This window comes from Leucopleurus acutus, assembly GCF_964270905.1.
Source record: "Leucopleurus acutus genome assembly, chromosome: X".
Taxonomy (NCBI): domain Eukaryota; kingdom Metazoa; phylum Chordata; class Mammalia; order Artiodactyla; family Delphinidae; genus Leucopleurus; species Leucopleurus acutus.
The window spans coordinates 130,518,434-130,527,837 of record NC_139148.1 but is presented as its reverse complement, the minus strand read 5'-3'; positions in this window follow the sequence as shown (position 1 = coordinate 130,527,837).

The window sequence follows — 9,404 nt, the reverse complement described above, 5'->3', positions numbered from 1 at the left end:
AAGGAGAGCACCCCCAACATCCCCTCCCCAGGAACTCCTGAGATGCATTTGCTCCTGGAGGACTTCGCTTAAAACTTAAAAGTGCCCAAGACCCAGTCTGTAGAAGCAAATGCCCCGCCTGCAAAGGGACTTGCATCTCAATGCTGTGTCTTTTTAAAGGAAGAGAGTACTTTGGTCAGCTTCCTGGCATTGTTAAAAATAACAGCCTGGAAAACCAACCTGGACCTCGTGATTAGACCCTACAGAGCATCTTCAACCTGGAAGAGTCTTTTTCTTCTCTTTTAAGAAAAAAAAAATCGTGACCACTGCCTGACAACATACACAAAAATCAATTTCAGTTGTACTGGAAATTAAAAATAAAAGGCAAGATAGCAAAACTTGTAGAAGACGACAGGAGAACATCCTTATGATCTCGGAGTTGGGAAAGATTTCTTAGGTGGGACACAAAAAGCACTAACCGTAGGAGAAGATATTGATAAGTTAGTGTTTTCTGAGCTCTGCCGGCGCTGGGCCAATTTGCTATTCTTCAAGTCTTCCCTGCACCCTGCCCCTCCCCCCGCAGCGTGGCTCCTGCTCTCTTTCTCTTGACCCCTATCTCCAAGCTCCTGCTTTAGGCGGGTAGGATTACTATGTCAGGATGAGCCCCTCGCCTACAGAAGTGTATTTGTTTCTGAGATTTTCTGCTTTTCTCTGCTCTTTACCCTTTAATTGCACGTATCCCCCGTGTGGCTTCGGTCCGCCTCCTCCCAATGTCCCCCAGGTCCTATAGCTCTTGCTGTAGTTAGGGACATAGGGTTACCATCACAGAGTCAGCTCCCTACTTGGACAGCGTGCGCTGGTCCATCTGGGACACGCCAGGGTGGGGCCGCCTCACTGTGGACTCTGCACGACGCGAATTCTAACTGCCTTGGGGCTGAGGAGATCTGTCTCTTAGTTTTGCTGAAAATGGAAGTTTGTTTTTTTTGGGGGGGGTTCCATGCAACTTACTGCTTTTGTGACATCACCAGAAGAGTCAAAACGCTGTCTCACTGCCTTGCACTTTTTTAAAAAATTTATTTTATTGAAGTATAGTTGATTTACAATGTTGCGTTAGTTTCTGCTGTACAGCAAAGTAATTCAGTTATACGAATATATACATTCTTTTTCATATTCTTTTCCATTATGGTTTATCACAGGATACTGACTATAGTTCCCTGTGCTCTACAGTAGGACCTTGTCGTTTACCCGTCCTATATGTACTAGTTTGCATCTGCTAATCCCAAACCTCCAGTCCTTCCCTCCCCCATCCCCGCTTCCCCTTGGCAACCACAGGTCTAGTCTCTATGGCTGTGAGTCTGTTTCTGTTTCGTAGATAAGTTTGTGTCATATTTTATATTCCACATATAAGTGATATCATGTGGCATTTGTCTTTTTCCTTCTGTCTTATTTCACCAGTATAAGATCTACCTCGTACTCTTTTTTAAAGGAATGAGCGTTGAATTTGATCAAATGCCTTATTAGCACCTACTGATGTGATTAAGTTGTTTCCTCTAATTTGCTGAGTAATGATTTCTATGAAAAGACTTTCTCCTGTTGAACTGATCTCCGGTGGCCTCGGCCTGCAGCAGCTTGAAGCAGGGTTTCGGTTCCCGGCCAGAGATGGAGGTCAGGCAGCGGCAGTGAGAGAGCTGAACCCTAACCAGCAGACCACCAGGGACCAGTGGCCAGTGACAAGGCCCTGGCCCGTTAGCTGTGTAGGAATGAATTTCCACATAGAGAAGGAAAGTAGTGAAGCAAGTAACATGTTTATTAGGAGGGAAAAGAGTACAGTACGTGTGGATAGACACACAGGCAGGCTCAGAGAGAGTCGCGCCCGCGTGGTGGTTTGAATCACTTTTATGGGGCATTTCTTCCGGGTTTCCTCTGGCCAGTCGTCTTGCTTTGCCTGGTTCTGAGTCTGTATTTGGTATAACTCAGGGTCCTCCCATGTGCGCATACGCATCTCTTAGCCAAGATGGATTCTAGCGAAGAGGCCTATGGGTAGTTGGCGTTACTTACTATGGGGTGGCACCCCCTCCCTTTTTGACCTCCAAGGAGCCTTTCTGAGCATGTGTAGTCGGGAAGGTCTCCTTGACTTCGGGAATGGGAATATGTGGCCTCGCATCTCTTATCTGGGCAGGGCCAGCCTCCTCCACCATCCTGTTTTTATGGAGTTTCTGCTATTACGGAGTTTCCGTCCACAGGGGAGAAACTTCAGACTGGGGCCCATCTATCTCCTGCTTCAGAACTACCTTTGTATTTCTGGACTAGATCCTACTTGGTCATACATAATATCTCGTTCTTTTGGAATCTACTCGCTTATCTTTTTAGAATTTTTGCACTTGTCTTCAAAAGGTTTATATATTTGTTTATCGTTGGTTTTACGGAACAGCAAAGGTCAAGACTAGGTAATACACCCCTGAAGAAGATGAATGAACAGGGGCTTGTCTAGCAAATAACACTTTTATTTATTTATTTATTTATTTGGCCACATCCCCTGGCATGTGGGACCTTAGTTCCCCGACCAGGAATCGAGCCCACGCCCCCCTGCACTGGAAGCACGGAGTCTTAACCACTGGACCACCAGGGAAGTCCCCAGCAAATAACAATTTAAAAGTCAAAAAGGAAACTTTAAAATTCTTATAAGAAAATATAGGCAAGTATCTTTTTGACCTTGGGGTACGGAAGGACTTCTTAAACCAAACATAAAAGGCATTGATCCTTAAAAAAATTTTTTCTAGGGTCTTCCCTGGTGGCGCAGTGGTTAAGAATCCACCTGCCTCTAGAGACTGTCATACAGAGTGAAGTAAGTCAGAAAGAGAAAAACAAATATCGTATATTAACGCATATATATGGAACCTAGAAAAATGGTACAGATGAACCAGTGTGCAGGGCAGAAATAGAGACACAGATGTAGAGCACAAACGTATGGACACAAAGGGGGAAAGCAGGGGGTGGGTGGTGGGATGAACTGGGAGATTGGGATTGGCATATACACACTGATATGTATAAAATGGATAACTAATAAGAGCCTCCTATATAAAAAAATAAATAAAATAAAATTCAAAAAAAAAGAATCTGCCTGCCAATGCAGGGGACACAGGTTTGAGCCCTGGTCCGGGAAGATCCCACATGCCGCGGAGCGACTAAGCCCGTGCGCCACAACTACTGAGCCTGCGCTTTAGGGCCCGTGAGCCACAACTACTGAGCCCGTGTGCCACAACTGCTGAGTCTGAGCTCTAGAGCCCGCGAGCCACAACTACTGAAGCCCGCACGCCCTAGAGCCCATGCTCCACAACAAGAGAAGCCACTGCAATGATAAGCCCGAGCACCGCAACGAAGAGTAGCCCCCGTTCGCCGCAACTAGGGAAAGCCCGCGCGCAGCAACAAAGACCCAATGCAGCCAAAAATAAATAAATAAATTTATTAAAAAAAATTTTTTTTGGTAGATTTAACTACATTAGAATTGAGAACTTCTGTTTACCAAACACTCTTTCAAGAAAGTGAAAAGGCAGGCCACAGACTGAGAGAGAATATGTGTAATATTTGTAACTGACAAAGGATTAGTATCCGGAATATACAAACAATTCCTACAAATCAGTGAAAGCAAATGGAAAAAGAAAACAATACAAAAAAAGGCAAAAGTCAAAACCAGGTGTAGCATAGAAGAGAAAATGCAAATGGCCAAGAAACCACGGAAGAAAATATTTGCCTCACTAGTGTCGACGAAAATAATCAATAAACAATCTATAATAGGAATAAAAAAGAGTTTTATTTGAGCCAAACTGAGGACTCTAGCCTGGAAGACAGCCTCTCATATGACTCTGAGGAACTGTTCCAGAGACGCATGGTTTTCAGCACAGTTTTAGAACTTGTCAGAACAAAGACCATCAAACAAGTCAAGGATACATTCCTTCAAGGTTTAAAAAAACAGACCAGACCGGCATGTCCACAGCGAGTCAGTATGGCCTTGGCACCTGGGAAGGGAGTCTTATCAAATCAAAGGAGTTCTAGGAGGGGAGGCATTTCATATTTTTATCACTGACGTTCTTTACTTCTGGTCAATGCACCCTTTTCTTTAATAAAGCAGATGGGCAACGTATGTTCGACAGGCCACAGACAAGCTGTTTTAGTGAGCCTCAAATTCAAATGAACTCATGCATAAGCCAGAATGACTTCCCCAGACCTCACTATGTGAACATTTCTTCCATCATCAGTCATCAGGGAAATGCACAATCTTAGTGAGGGACCATTTCCACCCACAAGCCTGGCAAAAATGAAGTCTGAAAATACCAAGAGTTGAAGATGCAGATCCCAAAGGATCATTTCCACATTGCTAGTGGGAGTGTACACTGGCAGGACCACCTTGGGAAACAGCTAGGCCTCATCTGTTCGTTTGAATATGTGCACACATTCAAGAGAAACTTCCATACGCTGCACTAGGAGACTGCACACGACCCACTGGTAGCAACTGAAATGCCCTTCATCAAGAGAATGGGTAGATAAATTATGCATTCTTACCTATTGTTACCTATTACCTATAGCTACAAACAACATCATGGGAAAAAGTCTTAGTTATATAATGTTGAGGGGAGAAAAGCAAGTCACAGAAGACTACAGATGAGATAGTTTTTTGCATAAAGTTAAAAAATAAGCTAAACTGAAAGCATATATGATAAAACAAGGGGAAGCAACCCAAGCGTCCATAGAGAGATAACTAGAGGAATAAATGTGGTCCATCCATACAATGGAATACCATTCATCCATAGAGAGGAATGAAGTTCTGCTACACACACTACAACATGGATGAAACTTGAGGACATTATGCTGAGTAAAGTAAGCCAGTCGTGGGACTTCCCTGGTGGCGCAGTGGTTGAGAGTCCGCCTGCCGATGCAGGGAACACGGGTTCGTGCCCCGGTCCGGGAGGATCCCACATGCCGCGGAGCGGCTGGGCCCGTGAGCCATGGCCGCTGAGCCTGCGCGTCCGGAGCCTGTGCTCGGCAACGGGAGAGGCCACGACAGTGAGGGGCCCGCGTACCGCAAAAAAAATAAAAAATAAAAAGAATCTGCCTGCCAATGCAGGGGACATGGATTCAGTCCCTGGGCTGGGAAGATCCCACATGCCACGGAGCAACTAAGCCCGTGTGCCACAACTACTGAGCCTGTGCTCTAGAGCCCATGAGCCACAACTATTGTAGTCCGCGTACCCTAGAGCCTGCACGCCACAACTACTGAAGCCTGCGCACCTAGAGCCCGTGCCCTGCAACAAGAGAAGCCACCACAATGAGAAGCCCACGCGCAGCAACGATGACCCAATGCAGCCAAAAATAATAAATTAAAAAAATAATACTAATAAACTAACAAATGTTATACAATCCCACTTATATGAAATATCTCGAATGGACAAATTCATACAGACAGGAAATAGATAGAAGTTACCAGGGGCTCAGGGACAGGAAGGGGGAACTATTGCTTCATGGGTACAAAGTTTCTGTTTGAGGTGATTGAAGGGTTTTGGAGATATGGTGATGGTTGGACACTGTGAGTGTAATTAGTGCCCCTGAATTGTACTTAAAAGTGGTTAAAATGGCAAATTTTGCGTTATACATATTTGTTCCCAATTTTAAAAAGCAAGAGAATGATAAATCCAACTGTGGCCTATTGGTCACTGTGGGGCATGGGGCAGGCGGGGTCAGGATGGTGTACGTAAGTTACTGGTAATGGTCCTGTGTCAGGGTTGGGTGCTGGCTTAGTCGGTGTTAACGAGCTTATTTTTAAAATAAACAAAATGAAAGTGGGCCTTGAGTGGACAAATTTGGTGGATAGTGAGTAATCCAATTCTGTGCATCTGAATTAAAAAAACAAAACAACAGAACAAAACTAGAAAAGCAAATACCTATGTTCCCATGAGCCAGGACATGTTCTCATATAGAACATGAGAAGCCCCCTGGGCCCACCATCTGCTTCCTCCGTGTCATCAACAGGGTTTTCAGTTCTGCAAAATGGAATAGCAGAGATAGTCCCTTACAACTACTGTCAACTGATCTTTGGCAACGAGCAAAGGCAATTCAATGGAGAATGGATAATCTTTTCAACAAATGGTGCTGGGACAACTGGACGTCCACATGCAAAAAAATGAATCTAGACACAGACCTTATACATTTCACAAAAATTAACTCAAAATGAATCGTAGACCTAAACAGGAAATGTCAAACTATAAAATCCTAGAAGATGATAACCTAGAGGAACATCTAGGTGACCTTGCGTTTGCTGATGACTTCTTTGGCTCACAACACCACAGGTACGAGCAGTGGAAAATAGAGTGGCAAACACAACAAATTAGGAGAGTGCAATCTCTTCATTCTAGGATGACAGACAACAAAGAGTCCAGACTCTCCAGAGATGAGAAGCTGGACAGTTTCCCGGTTGTGGTCTGGCCTCTGCTTCCCTGGGAGCTCCCTTCTGGGGATGCCAGTGGGCAAGGTCATGAGTGACTACTGGGAAACAGGGCTTCCCAGTTGGGCATATGGCAGGGCTGGGGTGAAGACCAGGCAGGGACCGTACATCCACTGGAAAAATAGGAGATTGGCTTCCTGACCTCTTTGCAGCAACCAGGGGTGAGTTGGAGTGCAAACTTTCTGTGGGGTGACATGGTGTCCTCAGCAGGACCAAGCTTCAGGGCATCGAGGGAAAGAAACCCAGAGTCACAGGATAGGACCAGTCCAGATGAGAACCTGGGCTGGCTCACCTTGGTATTTGGTCCTCAGGTTAACGAATGCTGCAATGGCCATGGAGATGATGGTGGTGACTGCCCTCACCATGTCTGTCTCTTGAGCCGGCTGTTCTGCTCCAGCCTGGCTGCCTGCCATACCTGTTGCCCTCCTGCCATGCTGGGGCACCCCTCCACACTCGTCCTCATTGCTGAATTGCTGAGCTCAGATCAAAGCAGCTGCTCCTCGATCGATCGACTGGCTCCGATCTTCCTCTCCCACACTCTCACAGGGTTTTTCATGTTAGGGCTTTTTGATTGCAGGAAGAAACTGACTCTAACTTAAGCAAGAAAAGGGATTTATTTGGCATGATGCTGGGTAGATCACTGAATTGGTAGAATGTCTATAAGCAGGTCTTGAGATGCACAGGTGTCACTTGTTTTGAGAGTGGTCCAGAGTAAGAAAGGGCCGTGCAGAAGATCTGGGCTGCAGTGCAAGATGCTAGGCCACTAGGGCTATAAGATGCAGCCAGTCTAAAGGCTCAAGGGGATCTGTCCATGGTAGACAATGATGCTGGGGGGAGTCTGTGGGAAGCCTCTGTAGAAGGATCCCAGTACAGACCCATAAAGGTCTGGAGCAAGGCCATATCTTCTGTGGCAGAGTTACCCACCCCTCAAAAAAGCAGCTGCTGGGACTTCCCTAGTGGCGCAGTGGTTCAGAATCTGCCTGCCAATGCAGGGGACACGGGTTCGAGCCCTGGTCTGGGAAGATCCCACATGCCGTGGAGCAACGAAGCCCGTGAGCCACAACTACTGAGCCCATGTGCTGCAACTACTGAAGCCAGCGCGCCTAGAGCTCGTGCTCTGCAACAAGAGAAGCCACCGCAATGGGAAGCCCTCGCACCACAACGAAGAGTAGCCCCCGCTCACCGCAACTAGAGAAAGCCTGCGTGCAGCAACGAAGACCCGATGCAGCCAAAAAAAAAAAAAAAAAAGAAGCTGCTGTCATGCTACCGGGCCGTGGTCCAGACTTAGAGCCTCATGCCAGGTTATCAAGTGCCTGTGTAACCAGAGCTGCCCATCACGAGCTGAGTATTGGCAGACCCACTGAGCCCTGTGGCCTGGCAGACACAGCAGCGATCCAATGGAGGTGACACCTTCCAGACCAGGCCCAACTGGGGCCCAAGGCTACATGGTCAGGTACATGGACAGGTAGTCAAGACCCCACGTGTCACCTGCCTCCATCACACTCTGTACTCTTCCTCAGCTCACACCTGTGGGCTCATGGGTGGAGGTTCCCTGTGACTAACCCATGCGGGGGAAGCACTCAGACCCGGCTCATGGATGGTCACCGCATTATGTTGGTACTAATAAACGTGGATTGCTGTCTCACTATGGTCCCATTCAGGTGGCCCTCAGGGACGGTGGTGAGGGAACCCCCCCCCCGGTGAGCGATACACTTGGCCGTCCACTTGGTAGAGAGACTTATGGCCTGAGTTAAAGGTGTCCATGGAGAACAACTTAACTGATTGGTCAGGGACCCAGAGGGGGTAAGATTGGGTCGGTAGAAAGGGTTCTGCACCCAATTCCGAGGGGTGGGGTGGGGTTTTCCCCAGCACCAAGCAATTCTTGCACACCAGCTGGTGTCCTATAATCCAACTCAATTCCGACACTGTCTCCCTGGAGATAGCATCAGACCCCACAGGTTAAGGGCTCAGTCCCACGAGACTATGAGACTGCGCTCCCCCACCCCCCACTTCAGATGCCAACTGCAAGCCCAGGTTGTCAACTGTGCTTCTGACTGACCAGCTATAGATGGGAGCTTCCCACGACCCCATCTGAGGGTTCAATTAATTTGGTTGAGCAGCTCACAGGACTCAGAGAAACACTTTACTTACTAGATCACTGACTTATCATAAAGGGATATAACTGAGGAACAGCCAGATGGAAGAGAGGCACAGGGCGAGGCATGAGGAAAGGGCCCGGAGCTTCCACGCCCTCACCAGGGGCCACTCTCCCAGCCACTTCCATGTGCTCGCCAACCCAGAAGTTCTCTGAACCCAGTCCTGGTGGGTTTTCATGGAGCCTTCATCACACAGGCACGACTGATGAAATCACTGGCCATTGGCCATTGATTCAACCTGCAGCCCCTCTCCCCTCCCCAGAGGCAGATGGGGGGAGAAAGTGAAAATCCCAAGCTTCTAATCACCCGGTTGGTTCCCCTGGCAACCAGCCCCCATCCTCAGGTGGGGTCCCAAAGTCACCTCATTCACTTAATAAAGACACTTTTATAGCTCTCATCACTTAGGAAATTCCAAGAGTTTTAGGAGCTCCGTGCCAGAAACAGGGACAAATACCAAGTATATATATTTCTTATCATAAATCACAATATCACAGCCAAAGACTAGAAGATTTGGAGAAGAGCGTGGGAGCTAGCTAGCACACCGAAAGGGGTGCGTGGGAAGAGGGTGTGGGTCCTGTGTCTCTGCCTTGCGGAGGTCAGCTGGCCTTTCTCCGTGGTGCCCTGGACCCGTGAAGGCAGTGGCTGTAGTGGGAAGGCTGGAGGTTCTGCAAAGGCCCAAGAGCTAGGGCTTCCTCTCACCGAGGAGGCCGATCCTGATTCTGCCACCACTGAGTGCCCAACCCGCCGGAGCAGTGACCTCAGCCCTCAATGTG